The sequence below is a fragment of the Symsagittifera roscoffensis genome, chromosome 1 (assembly GCF_963678635.1).
Source record: "Symsagittifera roscoffensis chromosome 1, txSymRosc1.1, whole genome shotgun sequence".
Classification (NCBI taxonomy): domain Eukaryota; kingdom Metazoa; phylum Xenacoelomorpha; order Acoela; family Convolutidae; genus Symsagittifera; species Symsagittifera roscoffensis.
The window spans coordinates 17,226,082-17,249,511 of NC_087062.1; positions in this window are offsets into that span (position 1 = coordinate 17,226,082).

Genomic DNA, 23,430 nt, shown 5'->3' on the forward strand with positions numbered 1-23,430 from the left:
GGAATTGTTGGTTGATCGTTCAGAAATAAATGGGAAGTAGGTTGGGGTTACTTGGGAATTATGAGAACGAGTGGAGGGCGATTTACAGTGGTTTTTGAGGTTGAATAGGTCGAAAGGGTTGTTTGGAAAAGGTTGAAGAGCTGGTCGGGGTATAGGAAGAAGGAGATGGTTCGGAATCGGCGAATTCATCGGGAGTTTCTATTTCGGAGTTATTAAATTGTGATATTGTCTGAAAATTTGTGACATCTGAGTTAGTATCAGAATTCATGCCTGATGATGTGTTAATTTGAGGTGAATCGGTTGGCGGAAAAGCAAAAAGTGGAATAATGGGGATTGGGTTTTGGAGATTGGCAGGTGGGAGTTTGAGCGATGGAGTGATCCAATTTGTCTGCTCATCGTGGGCTGAAAAAATGATTATTTTGAGATTGAAAAGTGATGGTGTGGGGCTGTTCAGTGATTTGTTCATATGTATCGTCATTTTGGGGATGTTGTGTTACTATATGTTGAATGGGGCTTTGTATTTTATTTGGTCTTAAGTTTGGAGGGTTTGTGATTGCTAGGTTTCGAAAATTTCGTGAAACTAATGATAATGGATGGTTATGATGTGCGTTTGGTAAATGTGGTGCTGTATGTAATAAACTTGTATTAGTGTATGATTCGTCGTATGTGTTCGGTTTTGTTGATAGCTTTGTATTGTATTCTTTGGTTTGCGCATCTTAATAAAGAGTATTTTTTTTATTGATGTTGAAAATATTCCAAAATTCCTGAAAATAGTATGCGTGCTACGCTTCCCTGTCGGTTTACTTGTGTATGTATTGCGCATGTGTTATAGATTCCTTTAGAAATGAGAAAAAAAATCCAATAAAAATAAACATTGCGTATTGCATAGTCAATCTTTCTAAGATGAAATAGGGCCATCCTAGAAAGGCATGAATTTCGTTTTTCAAAATTAAGAAGCTACAAATATTAATTGGTGAGATATCTTGTGGTCTAAACTTTTCGCCGTTTAAATATATGTAATCTTTAATATCTTTAAAATATCCGATGTAGTCCTGTGTGTAGATGTCTGAAAAGCCTGCGGTTTCTACAAGTTTTAGTAAATTTTGATCAATTGATTGTCGTTGTATAGTGTGCATTTGTGTTAGTAGTTCTTGTGTTAGTAATTGTTGTGTACGAATGCGATTTTGTATATCTGATTTAGAATATATTGCTATCGATTGTAAATCGATATTGGGATTGCGGGCTATAGCTCGAACTTGCGGGCTATAGTTCGGGTGATGACTTTTTTAATGGTTGTATTAATGTGGGGTATGGTGTAAGTAGGTAGTACTTTTCTTCGTCGGGGTTTAATTGTACGACGTTGTGGCTGTTTTCTGATTGTTATGGGACTGTGGTATCCCAAAAAGATGTTCGTCTTGAAAAGTATCAACAAAATGTACTTTACTTTTATAGAATATCGGGATTCGTTTGTAACAACGTTTATCTTCAAAAACATATAATGGGATACTTTTTTCGTGCAAGTATGAAATCATTAGATGTTTCCTTCATAGTCAAGGAAGTTTGATCTATTTCCAGATAATAAATATCCTGCGTAGGGTATTTTTAGAACTGCTAGTGCTAGCGATTGTAGTATCTGGGTTCTTTCTAGTTCACATAGTTGATGTACTGTTTCTAATTCGGAAAGTGACTTTTCTTGAAAAAATCTACTATTAGTGTAGTCTAATTTCATATCAAAGTGAATGTCATAATGAATTGCGCCATAATATGTATTATTCATTAGTGATAGTTATTGTAGTCGTGTGCTTTCCGTGTCTTGTGGTTTTATTTTCCCACGAGTGTTTTCTGCGCTTCTGAGAAGGGTTACTTGGATGTATGAGTTTCTTTCGTTGATAGATTGATGTGTTGCATTTTTCCAGTGGTCATATCGAAACCTTGTTCGTATTCGACAAGTATTTTGGAATATTGTGTTTTATAGAGTGGGTTTTCATATTTACATGCGAATTCTGTTTCTTGGTAGATTTGAAAACTTGTTAATTTATTTTCTATATTATGGATGTTTCTAAATTCAGTATTTTTCTGTCTTTTTTGACTTGCGTTGACATTTTCAAATGGTATTGATTCGACAAAATGTTTTTCAAGAAATTTTATCATTCTAGCATGTATTTTTGCTACTTGAAATGTTGTACAAGTGTCTTCGGGAAACCAGACAATTGTTGCTTGTGTTCTTGTTGTAGGATCACAGTAGCCTTGGTCATTTTTGCGAGGTAGTATGATTCCTTGATAAATTATCGTGTAATCATTTAAGTCTCGTGTGAGTTGTATTTTTTCAGGTTGTATTTTCCAGTCAAAAAACATTATTTCTTGGTGTACTTTATTTTTTGTATCAGCTTTGCAGTTTGAAAGATCAATTATTCCAATGTGTGGTATCCAGTATTTGTCGTGAAGATCATAAGTTAATCTTCAGTGTGCGCTATTATATGGATAGTTTTCGTCTAATTTAATATGTCCTTGGTATCTTTCAAGCTCTGTTTGGAGTACGGAGTCGGTGAAAACTTGAAAGCTTACTAATTTTCTATTTGATTTTTTATTTCTTTTGAGATTTAGTCTGAGTAGTTCATTTTTACAATCTTCGGGTTTTCGATGTAAAAGTCTTTCTATATTGCTTTGATAGAAAGATTCCTGATCAAGTCGGTTTTTATTTCCGTTTCAGACTTGTGAACAATGTACTTTCTTTTCGGAAAAGGTCGCTGTAAGATTTTAGCCTGTAAGTGTTGTTGCTCGGGCTTTCGAGTATAATGTAGCTGTTTTTTTTGTGGTTTCTATAGCTTATGGTTCTGATTCGCATTGTGTTACTTGATTTATAGCATATTTTTGTAGTGCTTTTTGTTCGTTTTCTTCGCAATCGTAGTGTGTTACTAATAAATCCTGAGGTCCTGTGCGAGGAGATGAATTTGTATTGTGTTCGGAAAAAAATTAGAAAAAGGTGGTCTGTAAAAATCTTTAAAATATACATGTGCATGATAATCCTGAATATGGGTTATAAAAAGTTATATCCAATTGTCTTTTCGGTATATCTGTCGTATTTATATATGACTTCAGTTGTTATAAATGGAGGAGGTAATGATTGAGCTGTTATATTTGGTGGGCTTGGGGGAAGAGGGTGTTGAAAAATGTTGTTAAGTCTTACTGTGATTTCAAACTTTAGTTGGAAACTATTTTGTTGAAGAATTTGGATGTTATGTTCTTGAATATCTTTGTGAATATCTTGTCTTTATTGTAATCTATTTAGTGCCCAATTGTTGAGTCGGCTATTTTCCTGATTTTATCCAAATAATGGGGGGGTGCTACAAATGTATTCCAATCTGATTGTAGTGGGGTATTTGTGGATGATTATTCTTGTTATCTGGCGTCAAGATTTGTTGGAAAACTTAGGGGGAAAAGCGTTGGTGATATTTGGTTTATTGAAGGTGTTGTGGAAGTGGTGAAAGTGTTTCTGGTAGGGATGATAAGGTTGTATCAGAAGAAATATCTATTGGTTCGTTTGTTATATTGGGTTCACGTTGAGTATTTGATTGTGTTGTCCAATGTGGTAGTCTTTCGGTGGATTCTGGGGGGTTAAAAGGATTTTCTCTAATTTGTTCTGATGTTGGAGTTGAATCTAAATAATCTGATGGAAAATTTAATATGCTTTGTTGTGAAGCAAGTGTGGGGGTTTCTGGCAGTGTACTACTAGAAAGTTCTGAGGTAGTTGGTGTTGGTGATTGAGGTATACTAAAATTAACTCTGGGGTTTGAAAATTTTTGTTTCTTCTTGGATGTTTAATTTGTCTATTTATTTCAAGTGTATTTTGGTTTTGGCTAATATGTCTTGCTCTTTTAAGGTCTTGTTGTAGAGTGGGACATAGATTATACGTCTGTTCGTTTTGCGGTTCGCTTAAAGTTGCGTGGCGAACAACTGGTTCTAATGGTTCAGATAGTCGTGCGTGTCTTTCTTCAAAAGTGTATGGGTTGTCTTGAAAAGAAACAGGTGTTGATGATTGGGGATTTCGGGTAGTTGTAGGTGTTATTGGATTTTCTTGGAACGTTATTGGTGGGGGCTGTCTTGGTGGTGGTTGATTAGCAATTTTGAAAAGGAGTTTTTAGTTTTTTATATTGAAGATTTATGTTTGTTATAGTATTCTTCAATGAAAAGAATTAAAAAATGGTAGCTAAGGCGAATATGGTGATTGCTTTTTTTTATACATTTGCACACTACCCTGATTAGGGATGTTAAAAATGTGGCAAACATTATAAATAATAGAAAAATATCTGTTCGACTAAAAATGGTTCGAAAAATTTATGTTGATTTAGAATTATCGTACTTGTGAATGTGATCAAGGATTTGGGAGAGTTAGAAGTATATTTCAAATAGGGAAAAGAAAATTAAGAAAAGATTGCAAAAAATTATGAACAGAATTATTAGAGTTTTAAAAGTTTCGGCTAAAAAGATTATTAAAAATTTAAGTAGAGTAGAAAATGTTACAAAAAATTTGAAATTATTTGTTTGGAGATATTGACTGTTACACAAAGAAGCATTTAAAAAATGACTTGTTTTGTCAAATTTTTTAAAAGTTTTTTGGGGCTAAATTTAAGTGTGGTTTGATTATTTATTGATTTTTTGACAAGTGGCTTGTCTTTTGTCAAAGATTGTTGAGAGTTATTTTATGGTGTTGGGAGGACTGCATAATTTTGTTTTTGTTTATTGGATAATTGGGGGTATCTTTGAAATGTTTGTACTATAGACCAAATGATCATGTGTTTTTTGCTCTTTTAGTTGTCAATTTTTAGCGGGTTGATTATTTTTGACCTGGAGGTTGTAAAGTTATAGTTACAGATATGCCTGGAGATTAATATCTGTCGGCTACTAAGGTTGTGTTAAAGTCATTGAAGTGAAGAATTTGAATGAATTCTATTGGCTGATTTTGAACTAGAATTATTCAAGTGTGTTTTTAGCTTGTTATTACAAATTTATGAAGATTTAAAATGATTGAGAAGAATACTGACATTTAATCAAAATTAAAGGTGTTGCGGAAATTCAACTTTCTTCAATATGTAAGATTGTGGAATGAATGTTTAATAGTTTTTGCGTGGCTGACTTCTAAGTCGTGAGGATTCTCTATGTTCAAATTTCTGTTGTTGATCCTGTGGTAAAACTTTTTCTGTCATTTTTCTTTTTTTTCTTTCTTTTTGAGTTGTTTTTGTTTCTGATATATAAGATACTTGGGGGTTTGTATTTTGTTATTGAATTATTATCTGATTGTTATTTTTATTGGTATTTTGATTTTGTTCTGTTTCTGAATTATTCTGAATAATTTTTAAACCTGTTAAAGAATATATTTGAGTTAATTTGCGAAGTGCGTATTCTTTTGGATAATAAGGCAATAAGTTGTTACGGTGTTGAACCATTTCTTTTTTTCTGGACTCAGTAAGTTTATATGTTACTTCAGTGGGTTCATCAATTATTTGATATGGTCTTTTTTCGAGTGCTTGTAATTTTTTGGAGATTCCTTTTTGTGTATTAAAATTAGATATTAAAACAAATGTTCCAATTTTTAAGTCTGTGGCTGGCATGAAGCGTGAATTAATTTGGTTATTTATATTTTGCCTTTGTAACAATTTCTTTGTTACTTTTTGGTAGATTTCATTATGTTTCTTATCTTTTTGTAAAATCCATTTGGTATGTGTACCGGAAGCTAATTTCAAAATTTGTGGATGATGAAAGTGGTCTTCATCATGTGTGTAAGGGTAGGTTATACCAAATTGAATTTTTGTTTGGTTGACAATAACCTTGTGTTTTTTTATGAGCGTCTGCTGTAAACATAATTGGTTTTCGTGGCTTTTGGTTAAAAACCATTTCATACGGTGACATTCCTAACGTTGTTATGATTTGTGAAATATAAGATAAAGGGAATAATTTTACATCTGCTGACCATTCAGTATATCGTGTATCATTTCCATTTATGATACATCTAAGATATTTATGTAATGAACAGTTCATACCTTCGACTAATCCATTTGTCCAAGGTGCATGAGTTGTACGTGTCTTATTTTTAAATTTAAATAAGTGACATAGTGTGTTAATTTCATTGATTATAAATTCGGTGCCGTTATCTGTGACTAGTATTTCGGGTAGTCCGAATTTAGCTATCCAATGTTCGTAAAGTGTTGTATATGCGTAATAAGCATTACAGTGTGGTACTGATTTAAGTGCTACGCAGTGTGTAAATGCAATAACAGTGACCATAATTTAAGAATTTCCTTCAGAGGATTGTGAAATTGGTCCTTTTGTGTCAAACGAAGTTCTACGGTTGAAATAAAGATTTTGTCCATTAAACTCTTGTTTTTATGCTATTTGCTTTTGATTTGGGTAAGGTTTATTTAATTGGCATACTATACAACCGTTGCATAATACTTTGATCCAAATTGGTGCATTTGGGAAGTAAAAATTTTGTGTAAAATTCGAGTATGTTTTTTCTGATCCTGAGTGTCCTTTTGTATCTATTGTATGTGATATGTTGAATTCTATCAACATCATACTTAAAGGAAGACAGGGTACATTAGAATCAGATGTTTGGTATTCTAAAAGATCTATGTTTTCATTTATAGTACTTTTATTAAATTTTCTGAAATATCGGAGTGTTTTATTTCCTAAAATTGTTGTATCCGCTTTTGTTGGTTTTGTTATGATTTGTGCCATGATTTGAGTTGTCTAATAACAGGGTCAAAGTTTTGGTATTTTGTAATGATTGTAGTGTAATTTTCACTTTTAGTGGTAGAAAAATACTTTCTACTTCGAGTTTTGATAGGGGGGATTGTGTCAAGTGGGTCACGAAGATTGAAAACTTGATTTATCGTATATTTTGAATCATTTGGTGATGGTCCTTAAAAATTAATGGTATCAGTTATATTTACTTTTTCTATTAAGGTAAAAGGGTCTTTTTTGTGTGGTTGTTGTTTAATTTGCTTTTGTTGAGTATTGTTTTTAATCCAATGTGAAAATGGAATTGGTTTAAATGTGGATGTTCTTAACAATTAACTTCATATCGGTTATTTTGACAATCTAAATAAAGCTGAAAAGGTTGCAAATTGTTTATTTGAGATTGATCTATGTCAGTTTTTACTGAATATTTACATTCTAATCGTGGTGATGTTTTATTTTTTGCGAGATAAAATTTAATATTTTGTGGTATCTCAACTGTAGTTTTTCGTGTGAGTAGTTCAGGTGGTGTGTTTCTACTTAATGTGCCTGGTAATCCAAGGTTTTTTCCTGCTCTCCAAACTATATGTAATTTTGGAAATTTCATTAGGATTGATTGAAATCTATAAACTCTATGGTTTTGATTTGATTTTTCGGTGTAAAAAGAAATACAATTGGTTTGTGATCTGTAAATAAAACTGTTGGATGTTTTGATCCAAGTATCAAAAAAAACATATTCTGTAAGTGTATATATTATAGCTGTGCATTCTTCCATAAGGGTAGAGAGTCGTAATTCAGCTTGTGTAAATAAGCGAGAGTTTGCTGATATAAGATTTATTTTATTCGTTCCATTGTGTGATTGTAACAATGCCAAAGTTTGAAGCGTCGCACATTGCATAAAATGGTTGGTTTGGGTCTGGAATTGTATTTGATATTTGTTCTGTCAAAAGTTTTTTGATTTCTTCAAATCGTGTTTGATGTTCTGTTGTCCATTCAAAATTATTTTATTGTAAAAGAATGTTATAGAATAGTCTTAAGTATAGTTGCATTTTGTATAAATATTTACTTAAGAAATTTAACATTCCAAGAAATTCTTGGATTTTCTTTTTATTTCTTGGTGGCTGGAGTTTTTGATGATATTGTTCTAAAACTACGAATCTTTCATTTTTAGTTTGTTCTTGCTTGAGAACATTGTCTAACTATGTAATTGCTTTTTTCTCAAGTATGAATGGTCTGAAAATTTTACTTATAAATGCAGAAAAAGCTGCTTGTCCTATGGATATTCCATAGAATAATCTAATAAAACGTATTGTTGATTTCCGATAACAAATTGTGTTAATCGTCGTGATCGTTCGTGTAATGGCATTTGATTGTATGCACTATTCATATCTGCGGTTGTGAAGCATTTTGCGGTTGCGAATGGATTCAATAGGCCAATTGCATTTAGATTCATCAATTAATGAATTGAGATATCTAGCGTCAAGAACTATTTTCAGTGATTCTCCTTTTGCTAGGATGATAACTGGGTTGATAAAGGTATTTCCTTTTGGTTGTTATTGCTTCTTTACTGGAGGTATGTTTTCATATTGTTCTAAGATGTCGTGTAATCTATTTACCTTATCATGTAAGTGTATTGGTACTTTTCTTGCTCTTTGATTTTTGAAAGTTGCATCAGGTTTCAAAGGCAGATGAAGTGGTGAATTTACTTCTCCAACGTCAAACTTAGATGTTGCGTATGCTGTTGGCTATTTTAATAATAATTTAGCTAATATGTCGAATTCGTTTTGTGTTATTTGAGAGTGTTGAAAACTAAACATTGTTAAAAAATTTTGTTGTTCTTCTGTATAATTTGATATTTTAAATGTTGGTTCAAAATAGGGTGTTTTTGTGAAATAAACTGTATTTCTTTTTTCGTCGCTTATTATATTGTTTATTGATAATTCTTCATCAAGAATTGTTCATTGACATATGTCTAGTAAGCGTAATAAATTATTGACTCGATATGCTACTTCGTTTGTGGGCGAAGTTGTTGCATTTGTTTCACAGTGTCCTAAGAGTCCTAACGGCAATGTGATTTGATATGGTGAAATATTATAGACGTGTAACGAAATAATATCAGAGTTTGAATGTTTCATGTATTTTATAGATGAGATTGTTACCCTAAAAATTTTATGATTTGGTTTAAATTCAAGGTCTGACATAAAGAGATGTTGTTTATTTTGGTCTTTATCATATTCGTGAACTTGTTTGATTTAGAAATTATAAACATTTCCTGATTGTGGTTTCAGGTGTTTTCGTTCTTGGTTGTATATAGGATAAAATTCGGAGAAAACTGTTGGTTGTTTGTTTAATCTTTGGAAAACTGTTAAAGCTGTGTTTTCATTCTTGTGTACTTGTCTTTGATATGTATTTTGCAAATTTAAAATTTTTATTGATGGGATGTATTTAGTTATAAATGGTGTTCCAATGATTTTGTGTTTTATATCCGTTATGTGGAATGTTTGTTTAAACGGTTTGTTTAAGAGTTTATTTTGTTCCATTGTTCTTGTGGGAACTAGGAAAAAAAGGATTTTTCCATAATTAGTTAATGTTGAGCCTTGTGCTGTTGCTAATTTACTGGCTGTTTTCATGGGTTTTAAGTTTAGATGAAAAGTTTTGATTACATTCCAATTGGGGATTTTAACGATATTTGATTCTGCTCGATTAAGAAATCTATTACAAGGTCTCGTGGTTGAAATTCTTTATTTTTGGGACTTTCTAAGAGAAATGGAATTGTCCAAACTTTTTCTCTTGGTAGTTTTTTTTGTATAATTTGATAAACGTGGTATGTACTTGAACATTGTACTTCGTCTTTTTCGGGTTTGATTACAGTATTAATTTCATTTACTTCTTGCATAACTGGTACACTATTACTAATAGGTCTAGTGTAATGATCTTGAAAAAAGTTCCAATTGATTTTCGTAAATGTGTGAATGGAAGGGTTGTACATATATAATAGGTTGATAGTCATTTTCAACTGTTATCATATGGACTGAGATAGTGTTTTACTGTATCACTTTCGCTATCTGTTGATTCACAATTAATGTGATTTAATTGTAAATTAGTACTTTCTGTATTTTCGATACCGGGGGGGGGGGGGGTCTGAAATTGTTTCTTCAGTTGTTTGTACTTGATTAATTTGTCTTTGATGTTTAGGTGTGTTACTTCTATACTTGTTTTGGGAATCGGGGTAACGGTTATTATTCCTATGAGGAGACTGGGATAATTTCTTTGCTGATTGTTATAGTTTGGATTCCTATTTCGTTAACTGTTTCGTGATCTATTTTGATGGTAATTGTCATTGGGTCTTTGATAATTGGACCTGTTGTATGAATTATTTCTTGATCTATTGTTTTGTTAACGCTGATTTCGATTATTTGAATAGCTTCTAGTTCTATTGTTAGATTAATTTCTGTTTCTATTATATGATGAATTTCGTGAACTGTCGTTCGAACAGTGTCTCTTCCTAGGGTTTGAATGGGAACTGTTAGCAAATGAATATTCTCTTCTGTTCGAGTTCGATCGTGAATAATTGTTTCGATACTGATGATTTTGACTATTTGATCGACTATATCTATTTTGTGAGAAATTTCGTGAATTTCTTTGTTGTGGTGATCTGCCTTTATAGCTAAGTTATTTTATGCCTTAATTGTTTGGAAGTGGTTTTCCAGAGCTGTTATTACTATGTATATTTTTGTTTGGTAAATTTTTTTTTTTTCATTTATTGGTAGAATGATTTGTTTGGTTCTTTGTTCTTTGTTGGCCTATTTTGGTTATCTTGTTGTTTTTGTCTACATTCGGCAATGCTGTGTCCGTATTTTTGGCAATAGTTACACCATTTTTTGAAAGATGGTATACCTTTAAAGTTTAGGTTTTTCTGATATTTGTTTAAAATTTCAGTGGTTTTTTCAGATAAATCTTCATTTGAACCCTGTGTGTTGTTTATATGTGTAGTATTTGTTTCGATTCTATTAACTTATTGTAGTTTAAGATTCTCTGTTTCTTCGAGTTTCATTGTGATTTCTGCCTGTTCTAGTTTATCAACTAGTTTTCGAAAACTTAAATCTGGTTCTCGAATTGAGGAAGAATATGATGCTCTCTTTTTAATTGCTATTTTCCTTAATTGAGGTGTTAGAGTCACCATTAAATTTTCTGTCTTTTTTTGCTTTTATAATAATGAGTGTTTATTGAATATGCTTTTCGAACTAGTGTTTCGATTCTAACTGCTAATTGTTTAATTGTTTCGTTTGGTAGTCTACGAATTTCATTACATAAAACTCTTTGATGTTGTTTGTTTCTTTCAGAATCAAACATTTTTGAAAATTCTTGTGTGAATCTTTTCCAATCTGATTTTATATCTATAGGTAAAATTGAAAACCATTTTTGACCTGCGCCATCAAGTGTTGTTTGATTTACCGCTGTGCGTCTATGTATCCATTTTTGTTGAAGCGAAGTATTTATTGGTTCAGGTCCTATGTTTAGTATTAAATTTGCTGTGACTGCATTTAAATAATCTTCTACAGAACATTCAGGGTCTGTGCCTGTGAATACCATTAATGGTTTATTTGATGTTATTGACGATCTACCCATTAGGTATGGATTCATTGTCATTTGTAGTGATTCTGCGGCATTTGGTATCTGTGAGAAGTTTGTAAGTTGAATTTTTGTTGTTTCATGTTGTTGTAAATATTATGGTAACAGTATTTCATTTTGCATTTGTGTTGGTTGTTAAGAATATGTACTGACAGGGTTTTGTAACTGCACTGGTTGGTAGGATTGTGTACCAGTTTGGTTTTGCATGTGCAATGGTTGGTGACTTTGTGTATTAGCTGAGTTTTGTGGATAAAATTTTATGTTTTGAGATGATTGATTGTATCGAGGTTTTTGTACACGATACTCTTGTGTATATGATGCAAAAATACCTAGATGATTGAAATCGTCATCGTCTGATGATAAATAGTTGGACGTATAATAGGGTGTTTGTTGTTTATTTCTATTTTGATGGAAAATGGGTAAATTTCGCTCTGATCCTGTGAGGGAGTTGAGTAGTCATGGAAATTTACTGAATTTGATGATGAATTTGGAAAATTTGAATTTTGTGAAAATAAATGATTTTGCGTATTTATTGGGGGAGGATGAGTTGTTCGTGATGGATTGACAAAATTATAATTGTGTTCTACAAAATTATTCCTTGTGAATGTTTTTCGTTATTGCGATGGTTTCGTCATTGGTCTATACGTTTGATAGTCCATTTGTGAATATTTTGAAGCAACTGAGGGTTTAACCGTAGATTGTAATGTTACTTGTAGTAATGATGGGTTTTGTGGTCTTGGCGTTTTAAGATTCGGATGTATTGGTGAAAAATTTTGTTGTGTGGTTGTTACTATTGTTTCAACTATTTCTTCATTTATGAAATGTGATGGTGTTTGAATATCTTGTTGGGTAAGATTTCTAGTTCCATTTAGATTTTCCTGTGGTACAATAGTTGAGTTTAAACAATTATTTTGTCTTCTATCGGGTAAAAATGTATTGTAGTTTAAAGGTGTTGCATCTATTATGAGTGGAATTACTCTTACATAATCTTTGCGAATAGAGTTTGTATTGATTGCTTGACTTGAGATGTCTATTGGTATGTTCAGAAATAGTGGATGAGACCAATCAGGGTCCCAAATATAATCTGATTGTTCTGCAATGACAGTGTCATCATCGGTTTTTTGAGGTCGAAAATTTTTTCTTGCTTGTGGAATTAAATCAATATTATGTGTGAAATAGTCAATATCAACCATGCTAAAATTTTTTGTATATCGTGTTTAACATTTGGTGAGACTTCATTACTTGAAAAAATTTCACGGATTGTGTTTAGAAATGCTGATAATGCTGCAATTTCATTTTTTTACATTTGTGTGTCTTGATGTTCGAACTGGTGACGTACTTTGGGTTTCCGTCTTTTCTAATATGGATAAATAACAATATATTATTGCAAAAACTTCGTTAAGAAAAATTGGATTTGCTCTCTGTGAATTTTGATGTCGTATGTTTTTATTGTATTCTGTGAAAACTTTTGCAAATTCTATGTCGATGTCGTCTGTTTGAAGAACATATTTACCATGAAATTTACTTGCTGTACTGAGTTCTATGGTGTAAACTCCTATGGTGTAAATGTTGTGTTAGGTTAGATATTCCTTTTAAATAGTGATCGACAATTTGTCTTTTGATTTGTATATCTGGGAATTCTGCTTTAATGGGCTGATGTTCGAATAAATTTGCGTTTAGATTTTTGCAAAATTGTACTTGTCCTCTATCATCAGTGAGTGAATTGATGAGAAATTGAAAGACAGAGTTTTCGTCTGGACTTTCATCACTTTGACTTTGGCTCACTTCTTCGTTTTATGACTGTAAGTGCGTAATGTTCAATGTGTCTGATTGGTTGATTCCAATTGTATAGACGTACTGGTTTATTTTTGTATGTCTTTTTTATATTTCGTTTTCCTTGTATTGATGAATGTGATATGGTTTCTGAGTCAGAAAAATATAATTGATCATGAACTGGGTCGTTTCTATTTACTGAGTCTTTTAGTTTGTAGAGTGCATCTAAATTACTGATTTCGGATTCAGAGACTGCGTTTCTTCGCTTTGAAACTCTTTTTTGTGTAATTTGTCTTTGCTTACTTAAAGTTTTTCTTTTATTGTCTGTCGTTTTGTTCGGATATATCCAATTGTTTGTTTGTGCGGGGTGATTACGATATCGTATGTTTCGTTGTATATTTCACAATTGTGTAGTACGATTGTTTGTTTATATCCTAAATTGTTCAGTGACATGAAAATTAGGATGAAGGATGCAAGATTGTTATTAGTGATTTTTATATCCTAGACTGTTAGTCCTTACGAAATTTTGGTTAGCCTAACTTGGGTCTTTTGATCAGGGTTGGAGAGAAAAGTATATATCGATTCCGAAGAATGATTGTTACTTTCTCGTAACTATTCTAAGTTAAGGTGTTAACTTACTTAATCTTACTTAGGGCTAATAATTGTGTTCAAGGTTTGGAGAAAAGTAAATCGATCCACAAGGTTCAGGTATAATTAGAACGCAAGTAGTTCGTTAGGTACTATTTTAAACTTACTAAGAATAAGATTTAGCCTGGGCCAGGTAAGAGGGGATCAAGTGAAGGATGAATAACCGAAGTTCTTCACTGTTTAGCCTAATTAGAATGGTGAGCGTGATTGAAAAATTTCTGTTAGTCCTGGGTCTTTGAAAAGTTTGGGTAGTGAATCGACGTTTGAGGTCGTTAGACACTTTGTAAATTGAGTGGGGGAGAATAAAATTATTCTATTTGATCCAAGGATAACCCTTGATGATCAGGATAAAAAATTAATGGTATAAAATTGATTAGGTCAATTATTCAACTGAGATCCAAGGAAAGCCTTGATGATCTATTTTAAGATTGAATGAATTTGAGTTAAATAAAGGTAAAAATTAGGATATGCCTTCAGAAATAATCTTAAGTTTAATTGATAGAAAGGTTTAGTTTTGGACGATTTTAGTAGTTTTATGATTGCTGTTATGTTTATGTGGTGAAGCTGGAGATGACAGATGATTTGTATATACTAATAAATTATGATCATGTTAACTAATTTTTATCTTTATTTTCAATAAATATTTTTTCAAGATATCTTTTTTTAATTTTGCTGCAGTTTTGGAGGGAACGATTAGAGATGTTTTTATCAACCGTTATTGTACAAAAATAAGTTTCGTTTAGCGTTTGAAATGATCATTGAAGATTTTTCTTAAAAGATTTATGTTTGCAAATGAAAATCTAAATTCATTGCCGGTAATATTCTAAATACAAAAGTTTCTGTTGGCTTTTGCCGTACGACCATGAAACTTAATGGTAAGTTTCTCCGTAGTCGTAGATCGTCTTTTGTCGAGGTATTCTTTCAATACCGGGTACTTCTCGTATTGTTCGGAAAAGCGGCTCTGATCTATTGAGTCGTAGAGACGTTTCGATTAAATTATTGTCATGTAACATTTTTAAAATGTTTTTGTCTAATTCCAATCTATCTTGTTAGTTCTAAGCTAATTTGTTTTTTAAGGACTTATTCAAAACTTATGGTCGCACCAGATGAGATAAGTTCTTTGGGTTAACTCATAGATTAATTTCGGATAGGGTACACCGTCTGCTCGTCAAGCTATGATATTTTCGGCCGGATAGATTCGTGCAACTTCTTAGTCTAATACCGATCCTAATCTTACTCTTATATCTACTACTCTCAGGTTGCTTAACTAGTCTCTGCTAGGCTCAATAGATCTAGAGTATACTGGTTTATTGCGATTGCTAGAAGGTCTCTTGGAGAGGTAATTAATTTCTAAGTTAAGTTCAAATCTCTCTGGTGCTGAAATTACAAGTAATTTCAGCACTTACAAATTGGTGGGTTGTTAGTTAGATGGATCATGATTGGTTAGTATTAGATATTTTAAAGTGAAAAAATATCTAATTTATAACCAATAATAAAATATAGTTTGGATCTGGTTCCAAAATTGTCGGCATAGCTTCCTTAAATTGTCGGCATTTTGATACAATCATAATTTATTTTCAAAAATTCATTAAAAACTGTTTGAATAAACAGCCATCATAGAGGTACCATTTTTGCGAGGCGGTAGAGGCCAATACTACCTTAATATTCCCTTTCATTCACCTCGCCCCCCCCCCCTCCCATAAAGGTTACCCATTACAAGGGGTATTTAGGGATTTGGGGGAAATTTTGATCAATTTCGAACTAAAACTTTTGATCCACCGTGAATCGATCGTTTGATCTTTTGACCCAGAGTCATTTTTTGTAACCATTATGCCAAGTGAGCTTAGCAAGTCATATCTGATTTGAATTTGGTTTCAAGCGCATTACCAAAGTTAGCATTGCTTTGATCAGTTAGCGCATCTTGGTTTTAATTCCTATGATTTTTCTAGTGCGATATTTTAATTGTTTCGATTCCTCAGATGGGATATTTTAGTTTGCGTGTGCTACTTTGTCCTAGGCTATTCTAATTTTTGGGTTATTCTTGACATATTGTGAAAAACTTAGATGTGTTTGCGGAAAAGATGCAACCAAACACGGATGGCAAGGCCTGGTTTGTCTCAAAAGTGCAGGGAGCTTCTCTAGGCATTCTTCAGGCCCTTTTTTAAGAAAAATTTTGCCTCAACGGTAGTTGACTCGCTAGCACCTAGGAGAAAGAGCGCGTGCTCGGTTTATAACCCTAAAATAGCCGTGAAAATCTGACAAAAGTAGACATTTAATCAATGATGGATATATTTTTCAACCAATGCTTTTTTAGGTTCAGGGGGCCGCCATACCTAGCACTGAAATTTTTCTGAATAAGGTTTGTAAGAATCAGCGCATGTGTACCGAGTGACCCAGGGCAGGTAATTTTCTTTAGCAGATAGTCTGCCTCGCAGTACAGGTTGCGAACGCTGTCTGTATACTCGTCACTATGATTGATGAACCTACTTTCGAAGATTTTGTCTATTTATAGAGCCAAGGGAACAAAAACGCAACCTTGTATAAGTATATCTTGCGCCCGTAGCGTCAGATCAAGTCGGTTTTTTTGAATCACCTTAGAGTTCTGTTTTTTCTGTGCAAGTTTTAGTTATCTCAATTTGGTTGGCTTGATTCCCAAATATCTGACTCTCTTCTTTTCTATCCACATTATACTTCAAAATCCCATATTTAAAAATTCCGAGGATTTTGACTGGATAATATGAGGAACGGATTCCTGACTGCAACCTCGCTTACTGTGGTACTTTCGACCTTCTCATGTTTTCAAAACATTTTTGCGAACTTCAGTCAGATTTTGACTAATTTTCCCAGATCGCAACATCGGACTAGGGGTCTAATAAATTTGTTGGGTGACCTATATCAGCAAGTAGTTGTTTTGCTAAAAGCTGAACTGATATGTGTAACCAGGCATATCCCAGACATAACACGAGAGAATTTATTCAGGTTTTCGTCAAAAGAGGCGAACCAAATGTAATAGTCAGGTCCGTTCTTTATCAATATTTTGATCAATTTGCTGTGTATTAAGGTATGTGAATTTTTTTGAATGAAAAAAGATGCTTGTCTGACATCGCCAGTAGTGTAGGTAGTAGGTCGAACTCAGTAACAAGATGTGTCATCACTACCGAGTTCCTGTTTGAAAAATCCTCTTCTTCAACGCCAGTGACCTGGAGGGTGTTGTGTACACACTTATTAGTTGTTTTAATTAAAGAAGAAGACGGTAGCGGTTACTTCCTTTTTTAGTTTCGAAATGGATGGGAAAGTTTTCAAAAATTTTTTTTAATTGCCAACCAAACATAGACTGCCAATCACTTACGACACTAATGTTTTACTTGCCCAGACATTACACAGTGACGGAGCGTAGAAAAAGTGACTATTCACAACTGGCTGACGTCAGTTACGTTCATCCTACTCGTTTTCAACAGTCTTGACCTAGCCAGTTGTTTTTCTGGTCTTATAAGGGCTAAGTATTTCGTTACCTTCTTAGGCCATCAGCCAAACGGAATTTGATCAGCTTTCGTTTACATGCGAAATTAACCACATAGCTGGGTCTTGGATCCCCAAACAACATGCTTTCTATTAAAACACGGTTAGAAAACCACGTATTAGATATGTTTTTACTGACAGTTATATAATAAATCTATTAGAGATGTTTTGACTCTTTGCTCGACTCTAACTGCTCAGGCTCTGAAATACTAAAAAAAATTTATGAGTGAAGTAAAAGCATTCACGGCATCACAGCAGCTAGAATATACATCGTTAAAGTTTTTTGACAATCTCTATGCACCGGGCCTCTGATTTCGTATTCTTCCCGAGATAGCGTAGTTGTATCTCTAAGTCCGTTGCATTGGAGGTTTCGGATCCTTCCCGAATGTTCCACTTGACCTTCAGCTCCGCTCTTACAATTTTCTTCCGACAAGCATCTCATCGTGTCCTGAGTTATGACAAGATGCTTCGTTTTTCATCTACTTTTCTCTGTGTTTTTTTGTATAAATTCTGTCTTGCAATCCGGTTGTCCGGTCTTTTTGTCTATATCCCGTTTTTCATGTTTTTCAGAGATGGTCCAGTCCAAATGAATTTTTTGAATTTAGAAGCTTCTTTTTCTGAGATTCTTTTTCGCCGTACTTTCAATGATAACGCCATTAATGTCGTTCTAGGCGTGCGTCAGAAGGTTCGGCTGTGCCCTTGATAGTCCCTTCAATGTCCCCATTGAACCTATAGCTCCGGTTTATCTTGATGTGGTGATCCAGTGTTCCACAAAAAGCTTAAAAATGCATCAGAGATTGAAACTCTTTCACTTTATCTCAACTCACCGCGAGTCATAAATGGTATCATACTATATCTCACAGAATTCTCTATCTTTCATAAACAAAATGCACCCTGAGTAGTGTCCTAGATAAATTTCTGACTTACCTCACTCCATCAAACAGTTTCTTATAGCTCTTGCTTGTTTAAAAAACGTTTTTGACGTGGATAATATAGATTTACTCACCAACTTTAATCATATACACATGCTTTACCCTAATTAGTAAAACTAAGAAGCTCTGAGGCTAGGAGAGGTAATGTGGTACCCACCCTTTTCGAGCGACCGTACCCAAACCCTACCAGGTCGCCACAAAGTGAAGATAAGTCCTAAGCAGTTGAAAAAATTTCAGTCATGTTTAAACAAGGTAAAATACTGACTTAATGGCCTGAATAAATAAATAGTAACAAACTACAAACTTTATTGAAATTCCACAATTTTAAATAATTCGGTTTATTTTGATTTATTTTAGTTTTCGCATCTTCTCATTTCTCCTCACTTCTCTCTTCGTCTCTACTTTGCCAACTTTCATTCCAAGCCCTCATAATCTTACTCGGCCATTTCTCTATCCTCCAACGTCTTTTGCGGCATCTCGACAGAGTTGCGGGCCATGTCCAATATTTCTTGCTCCAGCGGTCTCTGTTTACAGAATGGCAGGGGATACACGTTCACTATCTGTTCCTGGTTCCAGCGGAAACTGTTATGTAAGCACAGGCTTACGTTTCGCTGCAGGTCAGCTCGTAAGAACTCCCTGCTAACAAGCCACCTCATTGCTAACATGGCACTGACCATCAATAACGACCGACAAGTTTTGGGCCTGGCCGGGTAATTCCAAAGAGAATAGCTCTGCAGCATCCCTATTGGGGTAACAGAACCTCTACGCCAGGAAGTGACAAGGGTACTCCCAATGAGTCAACAGAATGTTTTTTCAGGCCCGGTAAGCCGATGCTATCAGCTGTGGTCGTATCTCTATCATCGCTTGATGCATCTCGTCCTTTTCGTCAATCGTGGGGAAATATTTCGCCATCACTCCACTCGCTTTCGTCCTTTGGAAGTCACTGACGTTTCCATCGCTCAATTTCTCAATTCCTTCCTTAGTATCTCTTCCAACTCGACTCTAGATCTCACCGGCAATGACCGGCGGATAATCGTCAATTTTTCAAAGATCTTTTCAGAGATCTTCGCTAGCCGCGCGCACTTGGGAACTGAAAAGAGCTGATAGATCAATCTGTGCTGCGTTCTGACATCTACTACTACTCTATTGGTAGGGTACTTGCTGTTGCAGTTCGGTGCCGAACTGGATCGCACCAGAAACATAGAGTCAACTGTCTTATTTTATCCCTCGCTATGTTTCAGATTCAATTAATTTTCGAGAGCTTCTCGCCAGTGTCCAACTTTTCCTCGGTCTGCAATGACACCGGGAACACTTCCACGCTCAGGGCGGTCAATAACTCATGTGCCCTTTCGAGACGTTCTAGCGATTCAATCGAGCTTGTCATGCGATAGAGCCCCAACGCAGTTATCAGGTTCACCTCAGTAGCCCCGTGGCTTCCTTTTCACTCTTGTCTAACATGCTCAATATCCCGTATAGCTTCGCTAATTGACAATGTTGTTCGCCCAAAGTTTCCAAACAATGTCCTGTTCCACACACGTGCCCCCGAACCCACAACTGGCGGCCAGGCCGGTGCATTTCTCCATCCAATCACTTGAGAGATTTACCTCCTAAAGTTCCAAGGGTGAATTCAAGCGGTGCAAGCTCTCATCATCACTGTCTTCTTGCTGAATATATGCAGTGATATCCCATGTCAGATCCGCGTTCGGATTCGGGCACCATAAACGCTTCATGAGCTTCCACATCCATCGTCGCTAGGCTGGTATTCAGTACACTGGTATTCAGTGAAACACTCTCAAAACTCAACTGCCCCTCCAATCTGGGAACTGAGTGTTCAACCACTCGCTCCTCCAGACTCACGCCAACTGAGTTAATAGTGAGGATTATTGTTGCATGTTCAAAGTCAAAGTATGCGACCTCCTCGTGAACGAATGGGTTATAGGCCATCCCAGGCACACCTGACACATATTGGAAGGACTTCTGCTTCCCTAACGTCGCATGTTATTTAAAGCTCCTGGCGATTTTCAGCAGCTCTCTACTGACTTTCAATTCTTTATCAGAGCTTTTACTGATCTCTTCCAACTTCCGGTAGCTATCGAGGTTGTTCAGCTAACTCGCAGGGATCCCAAGTGGCATATCTTGATGGAGTTTCAACAACGCCCTCAACAAGACTTCTTCATGCTTAGCCCGTCTTTGTCTGATAGCTTTCATGCATTCTTCGAACACCGGAGTGGGGATACTATCCACCACGAACCTCACGAAGCAAAGTGCTTCCATTGATTTCGCTCAGGATTTCGCGGAGTCGTCACTGGCGATTCTCACTTTCAGAGCTTCCATCAGCTCCAATTATAGATCCCTTGTCTTGGTTTTGATGATGGCATCATACTCTTGCTTCTTTATCCCGACAAAGCATCACATCAACCTCGTCTGCAGATTTGTCCTGACACACGCGTTGGAGAGATACGCCGTCAACATCGAAGGCGTATTCATCGTCTCAGTGAAGTATTTCTGGCGAACTGTCCTCCAAGAAATCTTGTTAAGTTAACCTAGGCCGTCCTGGTTCGCTTCCATTGACATCACGGTGTCATACTCTTTCCTTATTAAGTTCGAACCTGTCACCTTCAGGTATTCGAGCATAGCTTGTTCATCAGGCCATGCCATTAACTGTCCTCTGGCGGAATTCCTTGCTTTCAGCATCTCGACATAGCCACCAACAGGATCACCCATGTCGACTGACTCGAGCACAGAGCTGCGGTTTCACTCGACCTTGTTGAGTTGTCTCTCCAATTTCATTGACGCTATATTCTCCGGGAGGATTTATAATCTTCCAGTCCACCGATTTCACATTGGCTGATGACGTCCATCTCCAGTCTGTGAAATTTTGCCGATGACATCGCCACTGCGGCTGCTTTTGAGTTTTTAACCGTAGGATTGGTCACCTTGTCGTTCATTCTGCTCTTGAGTTTTCTCGCCATGGAGATATAGTTCTGTAGCCCCTATTTGACTCTCTCCACAGGCTGGTTTCGTATAACCGTGCTCTCTCCGGCGCTCTCTTCCGTGACTGACCCGGTCAGACCGTCAGACTCAATAGGCTCCAACATTTTCCCCAACTTTTTACGCATTATGGGTTGATTCAACCCCACTCTCATCACAGATTAAGTGCCGCATCTCCAGATCACGTCCTTGGTACTTTCCCTGAAAGCCATTCGAGCCCACACATCTCTTCGGTCTTTCTCTCAAGTTCTTTTTGATATCGTTTCTACTCTTCCCCTGGCAACCTGCTCAGGAATGCAACACGCATTGACACATCAATCCTCCGCCTCCCCACCTTCTGTTTCATTAAAACCGTATTCCAAGAGATCTCTCTCCCGCGCACCCAGGTCGATTTCTCTCACCTTGTCGCTTCTGCCGTCCATGTGGTTATCTTCTTCTGGGTTCTCCCTATTCGCATCTTTATCTTTTCTTTCGTCCTCTGGCATGGGTCCCGGCCCACAGGGGCCTTCGAGCATATCAATTCCTTAGTTCGGCCAAACCGGTACCATCAGATTACCCGCTTGCTAGAAAAATTTGTCATTTATGAGGATTTCTACAGTTTCCTCATGCGGTGCCGCTTCATCTATTGTCAAATATGTTCCTCCTCTCAATTCTTTCACCAAATTCAATATCACACCGTCTCCCGCCTGAGCATTTTCAGCCTAGACTGGTCGGCGGCTGGCGAGTATACATAATTCCATCGACCGATAGACACCTCGCGTTTTCTTGATTGAACAGTTTTAATCTTCTTTCGACTCCATGCATCAGGGAAAATGAACTCAGAAAGGCACAGGGCTGCAACGTTCCAACTGATCAAGCGTGGCTATATCCTTCACTCCACCTTAATCACTCCTCCATGACCTGCGCTGCTCAAATCCTCGGTGCGAGAGCAGGACTGGTCACCCCCAACAGCATAGTTCGGATCAGCGTAAACGTGTGCCCTTGCACCTGCCAACCACGTTTCCTGTTGTTTCTTCTTGTGAGCATACGTCTCCGACCAAGCCGGTATGTTCGCCGCATCCTTTGTGCCCTCGATAACTGGTCGTAATAACCAGAGCGTAGGAATGAAGTGGACGATCGACATCTGAAGCTGTTTTAAAAACCATCAGCATCCAAACAGGCTCCACTATCCTTCCAAGTAGCCTGCCATCGCTTGCCAGTCTTCTCAATTCCCGTTGTTCCACCCAGTTCAGCACTAAACAATCCACCACTGAGGCAAGATTTTTATGCAGGATTGAGTATCTGCACACCTTCACTTGCACGTCTGGAACCACGTCTGTCACAGTCGGTCCGTAAGTCAAGGTCACGAATTCTCTTAATCCAAAACTCAAAGTCAACTGATCGATCCGCATCATGAGGGCGAAATTGGTTAATGGGGTCAAGAATCCACATCTCTTTCTTTCCTAATCATCAGAGACGGGTCATTCCTCCCCAGTTAAGCGTCTGATCTGTTGCAGCAGATATTGAAGGAGCAAGGTCCTTCATTCTTTCTTCTTTCTGTAGGTCTCATCTCTTCCCTCTTCGAACATCAACTTCCCTCTTCGAACCTTGCAGCTGAACAAAAACAATACAAACAGCTTGTCTAATCAACCAGACGTCATTAGTATCAATGTGAGGAGGCCAACTGGTCGGTCAGTTCTTGTGTTAAGGACGACTAAGGGTGTTTTCGCGAAGCTTTCATCTCCAAGGTCACGTATAGTACCAGCAGAAGGCCAATAGCATCTTTCAATTGTCTCTCGCAAAGTTGGCTATTAAGTGTCTTGAAGACCTGGGATAGCAACTGCTAATAAACGCGGGTGACCATCCATGACCATCCATGCGAAGATCGCATCGGATCCCTCGTATTCAGCTACTATTAGCAGAATGTCCGCCTGGAACCGGTCCAGAGATATCGTGTTTATCTCTTTCATCAGTTGTAACAATGTTGTTACGCCCACCTTGACCTTCACGTCTCCCTTATCACCGATGGTGCGTGATCGAACGCATATCCGTCCCATCGTGCAAAGTCGTGGAGACAAATACAGCCAGGAATTATTGTGGGGTTTTGTCCTCAAGACCATAGCCCAAAGTTTTCTTTCGTGGACGTTGCGTTCCTCCTGACCATAGTCCATCCTTCGTTTCTCACGTAATCCGTTCGCTTGATCCACAGGTTGTTTGTCAT